Source organism: Oryx dammah, unplaced genomic scaffold, assembly GCF_014754425.2.
Source record: "Oryx dammah isolate SB20612 unplaced genomic scaffold, SCBI_Odam_1.1 HiC_scaffold_8, whole genome shotgun sequence".
In the NCBI taxonomy this organism is placed as follows: domain Eukaryota; kingdom Metazoa; phylum Chordata; class Mammalia; order Artiodactyla; family Bovidae; genus Oryx; species Oryx dammah.
In genome coordinates, this window is record NW_024070192.1 from 23,088,863 (window position 1) to 23,108,140 (window position 19,278).

Consider the following 19,278-nt stretch of genomic DNA (forward strand, 5'->3'; position numbering starts at 1 on the left):
TGGCTTCTCTTGTTGCAGAGTCTGGGGGCTCTTGGCACTCGAGCTTCAGTCGCTGTGACTCTCGGGCTCTGGAGCACAGGCTCAGTGGTTGTGGCTCACCGGTTTCAGTTGCCGGCAGCATGTGAAATCTTCCCAGACCAGGGGTGGAACCTGTGTCCCCTGTATGGGCAGGCGGATTCTTACGCAGGGGACCACCAGGGAAGTCTTCTTTATTGCTTATAATAAGTGCTGCTACTCGATCCTGTAAGTCTTTCAACTTTGCATTTCAAGATTTCCTTGGTTAATCTAGTGCCTTTGCATTTCCATGTAAATTTTAGAATCCATTTGTCAATATCTTCAAGAAGAAGTCCTTTCAGGATTTTGATTGGTATCTCATTCAATTTACTCAAAATTAAGAGAGTAATTGACATCTTTACAATATTGAATCTCCTGATTGTTAGCATGGTATTGCTAGTTAGGTCTTCTTTCATTTCTCAGACCAGTTACTACTTTTCATTACTATTTTGCACATCTTTTGTTATGTTTATTCCTACATATTTGATTTTTATGTTGTACTTTGTTAAACTCTATTTTCTAATTATTTATTGTTAGTATATAGAAAATTAATTGATTGGATATTGATCTTGTATCTAGAGACCTTGTTAATTCTACTTATCAGTTCTAATACTTTATCTACAGGTTTGGTTAGATTTTCTACATACAAAGTTATATCATCTATTAATTACAGTTTTGCTTTTTTCATTCTAACCTTCATATCCTTTCCTTGCCTAATTGCACTGGCTAAAATCCAGTGTCGTGGAATAAATTAAGAGAAGAACTTTCAATATTTTTCATTAAGTATGAAGCTAGCTGTAATTTTTTTCACCAATGGTTTTAAGCTCCTTGAGTGAATGGAAGTCACTCAGTCGTGTCCAACTCTTTGTGACCCCATCCGACTATTCAGTCCATGGAATTCTCCAGGCCAGAATACTGGAGTGAGTAGCCTTTTCCTTCTCCAGGGGATCTTCCCAACCCAGGGATCGAACCCAGGTCTCCCACATTGCAGGCAGATCCTTTACCAGGTATGCCACCAGGGAAACCTAAGAATACTGCAGTGGGCAGCCTATCCCTCCTCCAGGGCATCTTCCCAACCCAGGAACCAACCCGGGGTCTCCTGCATTGCAGGTGGATTCTTTACCAACTGAGCTATCATATCCTAAAACAATTTGTATATAATTGACATGCTACTTATATGTATGATTAAATTTTTATTGATGCCTAATTTGCAATAAAATGCACAGATTTTCAAGTATATAGTTTTGACAAAAGTATATATTTCTCATATGTATATCACTCTCTGCTCTGCTAAGTCACTTCAGTTGTGTCCGACTCTGTGCAACCCCAGGGCAGCCCACCAGGCTCCCCCATCCCTGGGATTCTCCAGGCAAGAACACTGGAGTGGGTTGCCATTTCCTTCTGCAAAAGTGAAAAGTGAAAGTGAAGTCGCTCAGTCGTGCCCGACCCTCAGCGACCCCATGGACTGCAGCCTTCCAGGCTCCTCCGTCCATGGGATTTTCCAGGCAAGAGTACTGGAGTGGGTGCCATTGCCTACCTCCAATTAAAAAGTAGAACATTTCCATCACCCTCCCTTATGCCCCTTTTCAGTTAATCTCCAGGGGAGGACTTTCCTGGTGATCCAGTGGTTAAGAATCTACCTTGTAATACAGGGGACACCAGTTCAATCCCTGGTCAGGAAATTTCCCACATGCTGCGGGGCAAGTAGGGGGCCAGTGTGCTACAACTACGGAAGCTTGTGCACCCTAGACTCTGCGCTCTGCAACAAGAGAAATCCGCCAACTGTGGCTAGAGTGTAGTCTCTGTTCACTGCAACTAGAGAAAGCCTGCATGCAGCAACAAGACCCCCAAATAAATAAGTAAATGAAATAAAACAATAAAAAGAACTAAAAAATATGCAAAAGAAACTACTGTTCTTATCCTTCTCCCCACAGGTTGAAATTTGCCTATTTTAGAACCTCATATAAATGGAATCATTCAATATGTACTCTCTGTGTCTGGCCTTTTTACTAATCATAATATTCATAATTTATCATATTCTTGCATACAACAGTAATTAATTCCTTTTTATTGATGAGTACTTTTCCATCTTATGAATTTCTCACAGTTTGTTTATTCACTTACCTGTTGATAAACCTTGAGTTGATTCCAGTTTGGGGCTATTCTGAATACAGGTGCTATGAACATTCTTGTACAAGTCTTTGTGTGGACATATGTTTTCAGTCCTCTTGGATAAGACCTAGGCATGCTGGGTTATAGAGCTGACATATGTTTATTTCCCCAACTGGTTGTACTATTTTACATGTAGGAGAGTTCTAACGTCTGCATCTTCTCAACATGTGGTATTTTCAGACTTTAATTTTAGTTATTTTGATATGCATACTGTTGTGCTTTTAGTTTGAATTTCACTGGTGACCGAGTACCTTGAACTTGCTTATTTGCTTATTAGCAATTCCAGTATCTTTCATGAAGTGCCTCTTCAAGTCTTTTGCTTATTTGAAAAATGGATTGTTTGTCTTTCTATTACTGAGTTATGCAACTTATTTACTTATTCTGTATGTAAATTTTAGATCAGATATATGTTATGATTATTTTCATAATCATATCATCACTCAGTGGCATAGTTTTTATTTGGATGATATCCTCATTTGGTGAACAGAAATTAAAATTTTTTAAGAATATTTTTTTATTTGGCTGTGCCAGGTCTTAGTGTGGCACACAGAATCTTCGATCTTGGTTGTGGAATGCGGGATCTTTAGTTGTGGTAGGCGAACTCTTAGTTGCGGCATGTGGGGTCCAGTTCCCTGACCAGGGATGGAACCCGGGCTCAGTGCATTGGGAGTGTGCAGTCTTAGCCACTGGACCACCAAGGAAGTCCCAGAAATTTTAATGAAATCCATTTTATCCTTTTTTTTCTCTTTTATGGTTAGAACTTTTTGTCCTAAGAAAATTTTTCCTATTCTGAGGCTTCAAAAATATTTTTCTATGTCTTTCTGTAGAAGCTTTATAGTTTTAGCTTTTGATATTTTAGTTTATGACGTATTTTGAAATAATCTTCGTGCATGGTGTGAGGTGAGGGCTGGGGCTTATTTCATTGTTTCAGCATCAGAACTTTCATTTTCCCATTGAATTGCCTTTATGGCTTGTCAAAAACTGATTTTCATCATATGTCTATGAACATGCTGTTCCATTGATCTATTTGTCTATCCTACACTACTGCTACACTATCTTAATTGTTATATCTTTGTAGTAAGTCTTAAAATCTGATAGTGTAAGTTTTCTAAGTTTGTTCTTCAAAATTGTTTTGATTATTTTAGGTCCTTTGCATTTCCCTACACATGATGGAATCAGTTTGTCAATTTCTATTTTTAAAAATCTGCCAAGATTTTGTTTATGATGGCACTGAATCTATCGATCAACATAGGAATTATGACACCTTAACAATGTATCTTCCAATCTATGAACATGGGGTGTCTCTTTATTTGTCTTTTATTTCTTTAAGTAATATTTTGTATTTTTGGTGTAGAGATCTCACACATTTTCCATGAAATTTGTTTATTAGTATTTTATGTTTTTTTTAATATTGTTAATGGTATTTTTAAATTTTAATTTTCTTGCTGTCAGCTTATAGAAAGACAATTGATTTTTGTATGTTGACAATGTTGTTGCTAAATTCACTCATTAGCTCTAGTAGTTTTTGTAGATGCCTTAGGATTTTGTACGTACACAGTCATGATGTATACAAGTCCAGATTTACTTCCTCTCCAATCATTTCTTCAAGTTGTTTTCTTTCTTTATTGAGCTAGCTAGGATAATGTTGAGATAGAAGAAATAAAAGGAGATCTCTTGGGACTTCCCTGGTGGTCCAGTGGCTAAGACTCTGAGCTCCCAGTGCAGGGGGCCCAGGTTCGATCCTGGTCAGGGAGCTAGATCCCACATGCTACAATTAAGACCCAGAGCAGCCAAATAAATAATACAATTATATAAAAAAAAAATATATATATATATATAATTTAAAAAAAGGAGATCTCTTCATTTCTTCCAAATATTAGAGGAGAAGCACTCAATATTGCACTATTTAATATGATCTCAACTATAGGGGTTTTTCTGAGACGATGGTTGTCAAATTGAGGAAATTTCCTTTTATTTCAGTTATCTAGGAGTTTTAAAGTTCGTGAATGGGTATGACATTTTGTCAAGTGCTTTCTGAGTCTATCAAAAATGGTCAGGTAGTTTTTCTACTTTATTTTGTTAATATGATGAGTTACATCGGTTGATTTTGGAATAACAACCAACTTTCATTGCTAGACAAAACTGCATTTGGTCATTACTATGAATAATAATAAATAAAAATGAATTTGATTTGGTATTTTTGTGTAGGATTTTTGTGTCTCTGTTTATTAGAGATATTGGCCATAACTTGCCTGTCTTGTAAGAAGCTTATCAGGTTTTGGTACCAAGGTTATTCAAGTCTCAGAATATGAGATGAGAAATGTTCCTTTTTTCTCTATTTTCTGAGTTTGGGTAAGGTGGTGTATGTCTTGCTTAAATGCTTGGAAGAATTCTCCAGAAAAGCCATCTGGCCCTGGAGTTATCTCTGTGGGAAGAGTTTAAATGAAGAATTCAGTTTCTTTACTAGATGTAGGCCTCTTGTAACCTCAAAATTCAGAGTATTCTTTTGATATTTTTGGATATTCCTGTGACAGTTTTGGTAAGTTGTGGCTTTTTCTTTTGGAGGAATTTTCCCATGTTACTAAAATGTTCAAATGTTGACATGAGGTTGTTTTTAATATCCTTATATTATTTTTTAACATCTGTAGGGTCCATAGTAATATTTTTATTTTTATTCCTAATATTACTTGTGATACTCCCCCACCCCAGTTATTTTTCTTGCTAGTTATTATTTTTTTAAATCAGTTTTAGTGGTCTTTTCAAAGAACCAAATATTTGACTTTTGTTGACTTTTTAATTGCATTTTTTTTTCTATTTTGTTGATTTCTACTCTTGTCTTTACCATTTTCTTTCTTCTGCTTTTTTTTGGAAGGGTGGTTAATTGCTTTTTTTTTTCTAAAGGTTCTTTAAATAGAAGCTTGTGATTGATTTTTATCTTTTATGCTTTTCTAATATATAAATTTAAGTCTATACATTTCTCTTTAAGCATGGTTTTAGCGGTATCCCATTATGATTCAGTTAAAAATATTTTGTAATTTTCATTGTGGTTTCTTCTTTGGCTCCATTGGTTTTCTAGAGGCTTATTAATTAATTTCTAAACTTTGGTAGAGGGAGGTTTCTAGTTATCTTTCAGTTACTAATTTCAATTTCACTGAGTTCAAAGAATACACTACATAACTTGAAATTTGTTAAGACTTGTTTTATGGCCCAGCATATGGGCAATTTCGTTAAGTGTGAAAATTGATATTTGAGAAGAATGTGCCTTCTGTAGTTGGTAGCTTCCTCTTTTTTTAATCAGCTCAGTTCAGTTCAGTCACTCAGTCGTGTCCGACTCTTTGTGACCCCATGAACCGCAGCACGCCAAGCCTCCCTGTCCATCACCAACTCCCGGAGTCTACCCAAACCCATGTGCATTGAGTTGGTGATGCCATCCAACCATCTCATCCTCTTTCATCCCCTTCTCCTCCTACCCTTAATCTTTCCCAGCATCAGGGTCTTTTCCAATGAGTCAGCTCTTCGCATCAGGTGGCCAAAGTATTGGAGTTTCAGCTTTAACATCAGTCCTTCCAATGAACACCCAGGACTGATCTCCTTTAGGATGGACTGGTTGGATCTCCTTGCAGTCCAAGGGACTCTCAAGGGTCTTCTCCAACACCACAGTTCAAAATTCTTCTGCGCTCAGCTTTCTTTTGAAAAGAAACTGACTCTTACATCCATACATGACCACTGGAAAAACCATAGCCTTGACTAGACGAAACTTTGTTGGCAAAGTAATGTCTCTGCTTTTCAATATGCTGTCTAGGTTGGTCATAACTTTCCTTCCAAGGAGTAAGCGTCTTTTAATTTCATGGCTGCAGTCACCATCTGCAGTGGTTTTAGAGCCCAGAAAAATAAAGTCACCCACTGTTTCCACTGTTTACCCATCTATCTTAATAGTAGTCTATAAATGTCAGGGAAATTCATTAATTATGTTGTTCAAATCATTCATTTCTCTACCAATTTAAAAAATCTATTTGTTCTATCAGTTGCTGAGAGAAAGATGTTAAAAATATAAACTAAAATTGAAGGTTTAGCCACTTCTCCTTTAATTCTGTCAGATTTTACTTTATGTATTTTGAAATTATATTGTTAGGTGCATATAAATTTAGGACTGTCAGATATCTCTGTTGGATTAAGCCTTTTATCATCATAAAATGTACGTTTGTTTTTAGTAGTACTACATGGTGATGGACAGGGAGGCCTGGCGTGCTGCAATTCATGGGGTCACAAAGAGTCGGACACGACTGAGCGACTGAACTGAACTGAACTAGTCATAAAATCTACTTTGTCTGATATATAAAAATATCTTAATCAAAATAAACACCAACTTTATTTTGGTTGGTGCTTGCATTGTATCTTTTTTCATCCTTTAACCTTTCTGTATTTTTATATTTAAGATATGTCTCTTGTAAATAGCATATAATTGGATTACTTGTTATAGTTTCACATCTGTCTCTTTTAACTGGAGTATTTAGCCCACTTACATTTCATATAAGTACTAATATGTGTGTGTGTGTTGCTCAGTCATGTTCAGTTCTTTGCGATTCCATGGACTGTAGCCTGCCAGGCTCCTCTCTCCATGGATTTCCCAGGCAAGAATACTGGAGTGGGTTGCCATTTCCTACTTCAGGGGATCTTCCCAACCCAGGGATCAAACCCGAGTCTCTAGTGTCTCCTGCATTGACAGATGGATTCTCCACCACCTGGGAAACCCAAGTACTAATATAGTGAGGTTAAATCTATCATAATCTGTTTGTCTCCTACTTGGTCCTATATTCCCACTGGCAAAGGTCACAGATTGAAGTGTGAGGATTTGATTGGAGAAACACTTGAACAGAAACAGGAATACCAGCTAAGAGATTGTAGCAGTTGTTTGGGTGAATAAAAGGGCAGCTTGAATTAGATTCATGGCAATAAGGTTAGAAGAGATGTGGACAAATTAGTTTTTACAGGTAAGGAATACAGAACGTAGTGATTGAATTTAGGTGTGGGGTGAAAGAGAATAAAGAATCAAAGAAGACTCTTAGATTTCTGGTATAAGCAGCATGGCAGATGATAACTACCATTTAATTTAAAGATTCAGGAGGAGAAAGAGGATTAAGGGAAAAGATGATGAGATTGGTTTTAAGAGAGGCCTGGTATGCAGTTGAATATGGGCCTCCCTGGTAACTTAGACAGTAAAGAATCTACCTGCATTGGAGGAGATCTGGGTTCGATCCCTGGTTTGGGAAGATCCCCTGGAGAAGGGAATAGCAAACCACTCTAGTATTCTTGCCTGGAGAATTCCATGGACAGAGAAGCCTGGTGGCTACAGTCCATGGGGTTGCAAAGAGTCAGTCACGACCGAGTGACTAACATTTTCACTTTCATGTAGGACCGGAGGTAACATCTGAGCTGGAGATATTTTTAAAATATTTATTTATTTATTTGGCTGCTCAGAGTCTTCGTTGTGGCATGTGGATCTTTTAGCTGCAGCATCTGGGACCTGGGCCCCCTTCATTGGGAATGTGGAGTCTTAGCCACCAGGAAAGTCCTGGAGCTGGAGATATTAAATTGGGAGCTACTAGACTATTTGGTAATTAAAGCCACAGAATGTTAGGGAATGAGGATAGAAGCAGGAACTTGGAACAAAAACTTGACGAACATCTAATATTTGAGTTGAGCCAAAGAAACTAAGAAAAAGTGGTCAAAGAGATAATAAAAGGAGAACCAAGAAAGTGTAGTGTACAGGAGGCTGGGATGAGAGTATGTTTTAAGAAGAGTGCAATAGGGACTTCCATGGCAATCCAGTGGTTGGGAATTCGCCTTCCAGTGCAGGGGGCACGGTTTGATCCTTGGTCAGGGAACTAAGATCCCACAGGCCTCAGGGCGCAGCAATAAGGTAAAGAAAAACAGAAGTGGGCAATAGGTAATTGCTGTATGCTGCTGAGAGTTCAAATTAGATAGAAACTAGAACAACGGGGATTCCCTGGTGGTCCAGTAGTTAGGACTCTGAAATTCCAGTGCAGGGAGCACAGGTTTGATCCCTACTTAGGGGAACTAAGATCCTGTATACTGCAGGGCACAGTCAAAAAAACAAACAAAAAACGACTAAAACAGGTATTCTACAGCATTAGAAAGAGTAGTTTGATTGGAGTCGAGGGGAAGGGGAGGTGTGGCACAAGGCTGGAGTAGGTGGTGGAGGAGGAGGTGAGGAAAGAAGATACATTGAGATCACTACACCAGTCAGAACAGTCAGAATAGGCTAGGTTTTACTATGGCAAGAAACAACCCTCAAATTGCAGTAGGTTAAAGCAGAAACTGGCAACTTTTCCTGCCAAGGATCACCTAGTAAATATTTTAAGATCTGCAAGCTGCAACTATTATCACAGGCTACAGAGACTATAATCTCTGTCACAACTACTCAACTTGGCCATCGTAATGTAAGAGTAGCCAAAGTGCAAGCAAAAGGGTGTGGCTATGTTCCAACAAACCTATATTTAGGGAAAAAGGCAGCAGGGTGGACTTGGCCTGTGGGCTGTAGTTTGCTGACCCCTGGATTAAAGAATTCTGCTGCTGCTCCTGCTGCTGCTGCTGCTGCTGCTAAGTCACTTCAGTCATGTCCGACTCTGTGTGACCCCATAGACAGCAGCCAAACAGGCTCCCCCGTCCCTGGGATTCTCCAGGCAAGAACACTGGAGTGGGTTGCCATTTCCTTCTGCAATGCATGAAAGTGAAAAGTGAAAGTGAAGTCTCTCAGCCGTGTCCAACTCTTAGCGACCCCATGGACTGCAGCCTACCAGGCTCCTTGGAACATAGCCACACCCTTTTGCTTGCACTTTGGCTACTCTTACATTACGATGGCCAAGTTGAGTAGTTGTGACAGAGATTATAGTCTCTGTAGCCTGTGATAATAGTTGCAGTTTGCTCCGTCCAGGCAAGAGCACTGGAGTGGGGTGCCATCGCCTTCTTCGAGAGAACTCTGAGGATCATTGAAAAGTGCTGCTCAGATTTCCTTCAGGTAAACCTGCCATGTGGAGCATAGTTGATGGACAGTCCCAGCTGCCACCCCTATGAATCCTTTGCTTTGTACTGAGATCGTGTTTCCTCTCTGCTTCTCAGTCACTGGGGTACTAGTGCTGGCCGATTCCTGTGGGGTTGGGGACTCTTCTAATGGGTAATCCCTCCATCAGATTTCTGAAAACTTCTCTTTCTGCCCAATCCTTCTTGCCTCTCGAGGTCTCAGATTTTCCTTGTGGTCTGACGACTCTCCACGCCTACTGTGGCTCCTAACCCTTTCTCCTTCATAGGCATTTGCCCCGATAAATGTCTTACACATCTAACCCTGTCAAGAATTCTGCTTTTTAGAGAAACTATCACAGCATCTTGGCTTGTTTCTTGCTTGGGCTTCGTGGCCATCATGGGTTGACACGAGGCTCTGATTCACAGCATTCTCACATCAACCCTGGTTGGATGGAGCCTCCATCAGCGAGATTACTGATGCTCACTCTGGCAGGGGGAATGGAGCATGGCAAATTGTGCATTAGCTCTTAAAAGCATCCACCTGCAAAGTGTTAGTTGCTCAGTTGTGTCCCAGTCTTTGCGACCCATGGACTGCATGTAGCCTGCCAATCTCCTCTGTCTATGGCATTCTCCAGGCAAGAATGCTGGAGTAGGTAGCCATTCTCTTCTCCAGGGGATCTTCCCAACTCAGGGATCAAACCCAGGTTTCCTGAATTTCAGGTAGATTCTTTACCACTGAGCCACCAGGGAAGCCCAAAGAATCCACCTGGGAGTAACACATGTAACTTCCATTCACCTTTCATTGGCCAAAGCAGGTGACGTGGCGATCCCTAACTTCAAAGACTGGTGCGGTGGAATCTTACCGTGTGCCAGGAAAAGAGAGACACTGTCCTCATGACAACTGCAATCAGTCTTCTAAAAGTATAAGAAGAAGTGGGAGACATGGGAAGTGCTTTAGAGATCAAGAGACCATCAAACATAGGAAGATTGTCAAACCATGTTCAGGCTCCATGTAACATCAAGAACCGTCCTTTTCTTTGGTCCCTGTCTTCTCGGCTGTGTGTTTTTGTATACTAATACTCAGGTGTTGGATGCAGGCATAGTGAAAGCATAGAGTTGGATTCATTCATTTTTTTGATACTTTTTTTTTTTTTAATGATGCCTCCATCTACTATCAGAGAAGGCAATAGCACCCCACTCTAGTACTCCTGCCTGGAAAATCCCATGGACGGAGGAGCCTGGAAGGCTGCAGTCCATGGGGTCGCTGAGGGTCGGACACGACTGAGCGACTTCACTTTCACGCATTGCAGAAGGAAATGGCAACCCACTCCAGTGTTCTTGCCTGGAGAATCCCAGGGACAGAGGAGCCTGATGGGCTGCCATCTATGGGGTCGCACAGAGTCGGACCCCACTGAAGTGACTTAGCAGCCACCTACTATGAAAGTCGGGATTTTGTGTTTAATTTTATGCCCCAAGCCTAGAACAATGATTGGTCAGTAAAGGTACTTAAGGGTTAAAAGTGGATTCCCTCTCGTTGCCACTTTCTTAGGGATTACAAATTGTGTGGTGTATGTGTCCTTCCAAACCTTTTTATATGCATAGACATATATTTAAAAATTAAAAACAGAACATTTATAGTTTTCTGAAACCCCTTCTTCAAAAAAACTGAGTAAATATATATATATATTTTTGTTTTTTACATGCATTCACTGCTTTATTTACTTATTTATTTGGTTGCGCTGGGTCTTTGTTGCTGCACATGGGCTTTCTCTAGTTGCAGAGAGCAGGGGCTCCTCTCTAGGTGCAGTGCACAGGCTTCTCCTTGCAGTCGCATGGACGTCGGTAGTTGCAGTACAGTGGCTCATTAGCTGTGGCTCGCAGACCCTAGAGTATGCAGGTTTCAGTAATTGCGACCTGAGGGCTCTAGAACATGGGCTCCGTTGTTTCAAGGCATGTGGAATCATCCTGGACCAGGGATCGAACTCATGTCCCTTGCCAGTGCAGGGGATTCCTATCCACTGTGCCACCAGGGAAGTCCCTGAGTAAATATTTTAAAGGATAGATTCAATATTTGAATCGTTTTGGTTTGCAAGGGACAGAAATGTAATTTAAATTGGCTTCAGCAGAAAAAAAACATGGGCGGAAAGGCTTTATTTATTCACATACTAAATTCCTATGGACAGCTGACTTTAGGCCCAGTTGGGTCCAGCTGCCCAAACTTTGTCTTCATGAATTTTTCGCCAGTTCATGGCTTTGAGTTCCTTTGTTTGGCTTCTTGGATCAACTGTTCTATGTGAAGTCAGGATGGCCACTGACGTTCCAGACGCACTCCACTGGCTCTTCTTTCTGGAAGACTGGAAAAGGCACAGGGTGTTCTCTAATTTGATCCTCATTCTGATCACATGCCCTCCTCTAAATCATTCAATTTGCTTGAAGGAGGAGGACTACATTGATTGATGAAGCTGAAGTTGCATGCCTAGGACTGAGAGATGGAGCCGGCCCCACCTAAGGGGTCTGTGAATAGGAGAGGAGGGGTTCTCCAGAGAATGTTGGGTGGAGGGGGGCTGTTTCTAGCAGGAAGGGAAACAAGTGCCAGAAAGCTGAAACAACAGATTTCCATTAAAAGTGGGGTTGTTTTTCTCAAAGGATTTATTTAACATTTTGATGAGCACTAATAAATTGCCTCCCAAAGTGTTGTACCAGCTTGTATTCCCACCAACAGCAATGTATGTATCCTTTTTTTATCCTTACTCACGTGAACACTGAACGTTATCAGCTGCATTAATTTTTTGCCAATTTAATGGACAAAAATGGTAGTTCATTATTGTCTTAATTTGCATTTCCCTGACCCTAGTGAATATGAGCAACTTTTCTTATGTTTATTAGCCTTTTGTATTTAGTCTATAAATTGTCTTATTACTTTTGCCCTTCCTTTCAATTGGGTTTTCTAACTTTTTCTTACTGACTTACAGGAGCTTGTTGTATGTTAAGGGTGGTAATTAACCTTATCTATGTCTTAAATGTTGCTAGCACTCCCAGCTTAGCATTGTTTTTAACTTTGTGGGGCTTCTCACTGTAATCAAATCTGTTGATATTTTTCCTTATGGTTTATGAATTTTATGTCTCATAGAAGTCCTTCCCATTCCCAAATTATATTTTAAAAAATCCTTCTATATTTCTTTTTGGTGCTTTTATAGTTTGACTCTTCATACTTGGATATTTAATCCATCTGGAATTCATTTTTATGTATGGATTTCACTTTTTTTTTCCATAGATAGATAGCCACTTGTTCTAGCACAGTCTCCTTTCCTTGTTGGTTTGAAATGCTGTTTTTATCCTGTGCTAAATTCCCATGTGGTGGGAGGGGGAGACTGAGAGACAACTCAGAAGATAAACTGAATGAGTGAGGGGGAGAGGGGGTGCAGGGTGACCACAGGGCGAAGGTGTGAAACTGTGAAGGAGGGGAAGAACATGAATAGGGAAAGGGAGTAAGGCGCTTAGGTCAGTTGGGGGCATGTCACCTTGAAGCGTTCGTGGACATGAAGGACTTTTTACTAGAAAAACATAATAGAGGTTTATCTTATTATACAATATTCACCATACACAGACTGCTTCTGGATCTTTCTGTTGACCTATTTGCCTATTCAGGTACTTGGTCATTCTGAGACAGGCTGGGACCTGAGCCCTTTTGCTGCAGTGCTACAGTGCTTGTGCCTGGACAAACGTCTCCTTGAGCAACAAAACACAAAGAAATTATAAGGGACTAAAAATAACTGCATGCAGGCGCAGATGGGGCAAATTCTGGATAACAAGATACAAAAAGATAAAAAACCAAACCAAAACAAAACCCAACCACCGCTTCTGAAGAGCTAGGAACAAAAGCAGAGTTCTGTGAATGCCCCTTGCTCTCAACACCACCCAAGGGGTGGGCAAACCACCTAAGTAACCCCTCTGCGCCAATCTCTAGACACACCCCAACCCCCTCCCCATATAGGGAACCAGCCTGCCCCCCTCCTTGGGGAGCGAGCAAGGGAAATTCTCTCTTGTTTTTGCTCTCCCCTGCTAGAGCAGGGGTCCCAATAAAGCCTTGCCTGAATTTCTTGTCTGGCCTCTAATAAATTTCTATTGATTGAGGAAGGCTAAGACCCCTGGTCGGTGTCAATTCTACAAATGTTTGGATCTACTATGGATGAAGATAAATCTTGTTCTTACGGTAATAGCAACTGTTTGATGGTACATTTCGATTAGTGGTGATGCAAGCAGTCTGCACCCAGCCCATTATCCACATTTTTAAAAAACATTTTTTCCTCTTGGTACTCATTTATTCTTCCAGATGAATTTTAGAGTTATCTTTCTAGTTTTCATCAAAGGAATTGGAATTTTAATCTGAAGCGCACTGGATTTATAGAGTAATTTGGAGAGAATTGACAGCTTTACCAAAGTTTTCTTCCATTGTAAGAAAGCGGCATACATCTCTCCATTTATTCAGGCCTTCTTGTACGTCCTCAGTAAAATTTATTCCTCTGTATTTCAGCTTTAATTGCTGTTATGAATAAAATCATTTTTCTAACATTTTAAAATTGGTTTTTGTCGGTAAAAAAGAAAGCTATTGATTTTTCTATATTTTTCTCTTAACTGGCCTTTTTATTGAACTTGCTGATTAGATCTACAAGGCTTCAGTTGAATCATTGGCTTTCCTAAGTAGATGATAATATAATCAGCTTGTAGTGATTATTTTACTCTTTTTCCAATATCTATATCTCATTTCTTTTTTCAGATTAACTCTTTTGTTTTATTTGATTATTTCTTTTTATTGACCTTTGTATAGCTTTATTGATGAATAATTGATAATACAAGGAACTACTTGTATTTAAAATGTACACTTTGATAAGTTTTCATATATGAGTATACCTGTGAAGGGGCTTCTCTGATGTCTTAGTGGTAAAGAATCCACCTGCCAATGCAGAAGTCTCGGGTTCGATCCCTGGGTCTCGAAGATCCCCTGGAGAAGGAAATAACAACCCACTCCGGTATTCTTGCCTGGGAAATCCCAAGGACAGAGGAGACTGGCTGGCTACTGTCCATGGGGGTCACAGAGAGTCGGATATAACTAAGAGACTAAACAGCAACACCACCTGTGAAGCTATCACCAAGTCAAGATAATGAGCATATCCATTGCCCCAAGAAGATTCCTTGTTTCCCCTTTTAATCTCTTGCTCTTACTGTCCTCTACCTTTTCCTCACATCTGTAGGTAACCACAGATGTGTTATCTGTCCCTATAGATTAGTTTGCATTTTCCAGATATTATTAATTCATGGAATCATACAGAACATACTGTTTGTTGCCTGGCTTCTTTCACGTAGCATAATCATTTTGAGATTCATCTATGTTGTTGTGTGTATCAACAGTCCATTGCTTCTTGTTGCTGAGTAGTATTCCATTGTATGGATATTATAATTTGTTTATTCATTCACTTGTTGATGGCATTTGGGTTTCCAGTTGTTGGCTATTACAAACAAAGCTGCTGTGAATGTTTCCATAGAAGTCTTTGTGTGGTTATATGCTTTCATTTCTCTTGGGTTGATAACTTGTGAGTGCAATTGCTGGTCATAGGGTAGCTATCTGTTTTAACGTTTTAAGACACTGGCAAACTGGTTTCCACAGTGGTTGTACCACTTTACATTTTCGCCAGCAGTGTATGAGAGTTCCATTTGCTCCACATTCTAACCAACACTTGGTACTGTCATTAAAAAAAATGTTTAAAGCTATTCCAGTATTGATATATCACTGTAGTTTTCATGCACATTTCCCTAGTGGCTGATAATGAACATCCTTCCATATGCTTGTTTGCCATCTGTATATCTTCATGGTCGAAGTGTTTGTTCAAATCTTCTGCCCTTAAAAAAAAAAATTCAGTTATTTGTTTTCTAATGAAGTTTTGGAGTTCTTTATATATTTTGAATGAAACTCCTTTATCACATACATACTTTGCAAATGCTCTCTCCTAGTCTGAGACCTGTCTTTTTATTCCTATAACAGTGTCTTTCAGAGAGCAGACAGCTTTAATTTTTATAAAGTCCAATTTTTCAATTTTTTTCTTTTAAAGTGTTTTATCTGAGAAATCCTTGCCTAACCGAAGGTGGCAAAGATTTTCTCCTATGTTTTCTAGAAATTTTATACTTTTGGGCTTATGTTTAGGTCTTAGATCAACTTTGAATTAATTTTTATATTTGGTGTGAGGTACTTTATTTTGAATATGGGTATCTACTTCTCCCAGAACCATTTGTTGAAAAGATTATCCTTCTTCCCCTTAGACTGCCTTTGCATCTTTGTTAAAAATCAATTAATCATACATGTGTGAGTCTACTTATAGACTTTCTACTCTCTTTCTTTGGTCTATTTGTCTATCTTGATGCCAACATGCAATAGCTTCCTGATAACCTTGAGTTTATGTAGTGTAAGTCTTCCAACTTGTTTTCTTTTTTATTTATTTATTTGGCTGCATCAGGTCTTAGTTTCAGCTCCAGTTGAGGTACGTGGCCTCAGTAGCCCTGCATCATGTAGGATCTTGGTTCTTTTGTAGGGAATCAAACCCACGTCCCTTGCACCAAAAGGCAAATTCTTAACCCCTGGACTACCAAGGAAGTCCCAACTTGTTTTCTTTTTAAGTGAGGCAGTTTATTAACCCAGCATTTGTTCTGGAAGTGTTTATTTATTTATTTATTTTTGGCTGTGCTGGGGCTTCATTGCTTCTTGGGTTCTGCTCTAGTTGCAGTGACTGGGGGGTACTCTCTAGTTACGATGTGCAGGCTTCTCACCGAAGTGGCTTCTCTGGTTGTGAAGCACGGGCTCTAGGGCACCTGGGCTTCAGTAGCTGTGGATCTAGAGCACAGGATCAGCAGTTGTGGCCCATGCGCTTGGTTGCTCTGGGGCAGGTGGGATCTTCCCTGATCAGGGATGGAACCCCTGTCTCCTGCATTGGCAGGTGGGTTCTCTACCACTGAGCCACCAGGGAAGCCCCCAAGGATTTGTTCTAATGCTTCTCAATGGCAGCTGCCCTATCTGGCATTCTGTCCATATCTCTCTATCTTTGAGGTGCCAGCTTGTGACCCCCATTTGCTCCTTGTCCACCATTTTCAGCCCTTCCAGGGCTTGGAGGAATTGGCAGGCCACACTCTTAGAGCCCCAGGGAAGTTGCTGGATGTGATGTGGCTTCTCTGATGTCCCCATAGATCTTGGTCATGGAACCTATCTTGCACATCTCCAGAGACAGAGGTGCAGCACCGTGGAAGCCATTCCACAGCTCTCGCTGTAGTTAGTAAGGTCTTTACGCTTGGCCATCTTGATGGTGTCCGCCCATCCAAGGACTTTCAGCTTCCTGGAAAAAGGCTGCCAAAGCCCTGATGAACTCCTACTGGTTCACCTCTTTTATAGTAACTCCAGGCACTGTGGCTTCCTTGCTGCCAACCATAGGGAAGGGCTCTCCAATGTTCCCCTCCTCCTTCCTTTTTGAGGTGGTTTTGTCTATTCTAAGTCCCTTGTGTTTCCCTAAGAATTTTAGAATCAGCTTTTCAGTTTCTAAAAAAAATCCTGCTGGGAATTTGACTGGGGTTGTATTGAATTTATAGACTAATTGGGGAAAAATTGATATTTTAAGAATATCAAGTCTTCTGATCCATGAGCATGGTATATCTCCATCTTATTGAGTCTCTTTTGATTTTTCTAAATAGTGTTTTGTAGTTTTCAGTATACAGGTCTTATGTATCCTTTGTCAAACTTATCTCTAAGTAGTTCATATTTTTTTATGCTACTGTACATATTTATAAATTTTAAAATTATTATTATTATTATTACTTTTTGCTGCATCATATGGCATTCAGGATGTTAGGTCCCCCACCAGGAACTGACCCCACACCCCCTGCAGTGAAAGCATGAAGTCTTAACCACTGAACTGCCAGGGAAGTCCTGTGTTGTTTTTTTTTTTTTAATTGCAATTTCCACATGTTCATTGCTAGACTATAGCATTGCTAGACTATTGATTTTGTAGATTGGTCTTACATCTCACATGCATGTGGGCTAAGTCACTTGAGTTGTGTCCAACTCTCTGAGACCCTATGAACTGTAGCCCCCAAGGCTCCTCTGTCCATGGGGATTCTCCAGGCAAGAATACTGGAGTGGGTTGCCATGCCCTCCTCCAGGGGCTCTTCCTGACCCAGGGATAGAACTCGAGTCTCTTCTGTCCCCTGCATTGGCAGGAGGGTTCTTTACCACTAGCGCCTCCTGGGACGCCCCATCTCAGTCTTGCTAAACTCATCTATTAGTTATAGTATCTATTTTTTTAGGTCCCATCAGATTTTGTATGTGGACATTCACACTGTCTTCACATCAAGACAGTTTTAAGTCTTCCTTTCAATTCTAGATGCTTTTCCCCCTTGCCTTAGCACACTGGCTGGAACCTCCAGAACACTGAATTGTGATAATGGGAGTAACATCTTTGTTCTTGATGTTAGCAGGAAATCTGAGATCCTGTTAGGAAAATTCACACTTTGGGTAGCTCCCTCTATGGGGTCTTGGATTCCTCTTCTCTGTTGAGTCTTCCTATTAGTACAATGCAATGTACTTTAAAACTCCAGTATATTTTTTCTCTGTCATTTTCAAACAGATTTTTGAAGATGGTATGGTAAACATACATAGCCTTCCTGAATCAGAAGTCCAGGGCTTTGTCATGCAAATGTAAACACAAAAGACTGAAGGTAGAGAGTTAGATGATCTTATAAAATAGAGACTCTGGGCTGAAAAAGGAAGAGAATGAAGACAGAAGGGAGCTGATGGATGGGGAAAACATCTCCGGGTTAATTGTCAGGGGGTTGAAGAACAGTTGTCCAAAGAATAAGTGAACAAAAGGAGCAGAAATGAGGTCAGAGAGGAAAATGCGAGCACTTACAGGTTGGTGAAAATGTCCAGGATGTGAACAAGGGTATAGGCAGAGGAGAAAGTGATTAGACATGTGAAGGTTGTAGAATGCAGAGGCTGGGACTTTAGAGTTACCCAGGATGCACTAGGGGGTGCGATGCCAAAAGACTTCAATAAACTGAAAAGGCAACGTCAGTAGACAGCACCAGGGAAAAGGGTAGAGGGTGGCACAGGGCTTTTACAGAAAGTGACAGAGTGATGGAAGCAGCAATGGGGAGCAAGGAAGGACCTGACCTCACCTTCCAACCCTGGCCCTACTTCCTGACCCTGAGGTTGGGGATGAGATTGAGTGGGTGGCTGCCCCAAGAAGGGGTGACAGGACTAGCAATACCCAGGGAGGTGCAAGACTTTTTCCCTACTTCTTGGGTCCCAGCTCCCCTGCCTTTGGTTACACCTGAAGATTGGAATCCACCTGACTCAGAGCCCAGGGAGAGCAAGGCTGAGCTCAGCTGGCCAGCAGCTAAAAGCAGAGAAGAGCAGGCTCTTTTGTTTCCCTCAGGGGCTCACTTCACTTTCCTGAGCCTCAGTTTTATCAGCTCTAAAATGGAAAGGTTTTAGGGAACTCCTTGGCAGTCCAGCGGTTGGGACTCCACCCTTTCATTGCAGAGGGCAGGGTTCAATCCCTGGGTGGGGAATTAAGATCCTACGAGCCATGTGCTGTGGCCAAAAATGAAAAAAAAAAACTGTTGTTAATAAGTAAAATAGGATTTTATACACAGAGGATTAAATAAAATAAAATAGTGTCCTAAGTGCTTAGGAATGGCCCCAACTATGATTATGTTATATTCCTTAGGTTAGACTCTAATTTCCCTGTTTCCCTACAAAGAGCTCCCTGATTTTGACCAGAAGCCCATCCACCCCTGACTCAGGCTGAATCCACCTCACCTCTTGACAGTAAAAAGCTGGAGCCCATTCCTCAGGGCTGCTTCTGAGCCTTGAAGGTCATCCCTGAACCACCAGCTGTCACAACCTCTAAGATACTAGCATCAGATTTTGGGCTGGACCTGGATGGAATCCACCACAGGACCAGGAGCAAG

The 19,278-nt window shown here is 40.6% G+C and overlaps 1 pseudogene; it reads right to left on the minus strand.

Moving 5' to 3' along the window:
- Positions 1–16,301: 16,301 nt before the first annotated feature.
- LOC120866625 lies at positions 16,302–16,739 on the minus strand (annotated as a pseudogene).
- Positions 16,740–19,278: the final 2,539 nt, after the last annotated feature.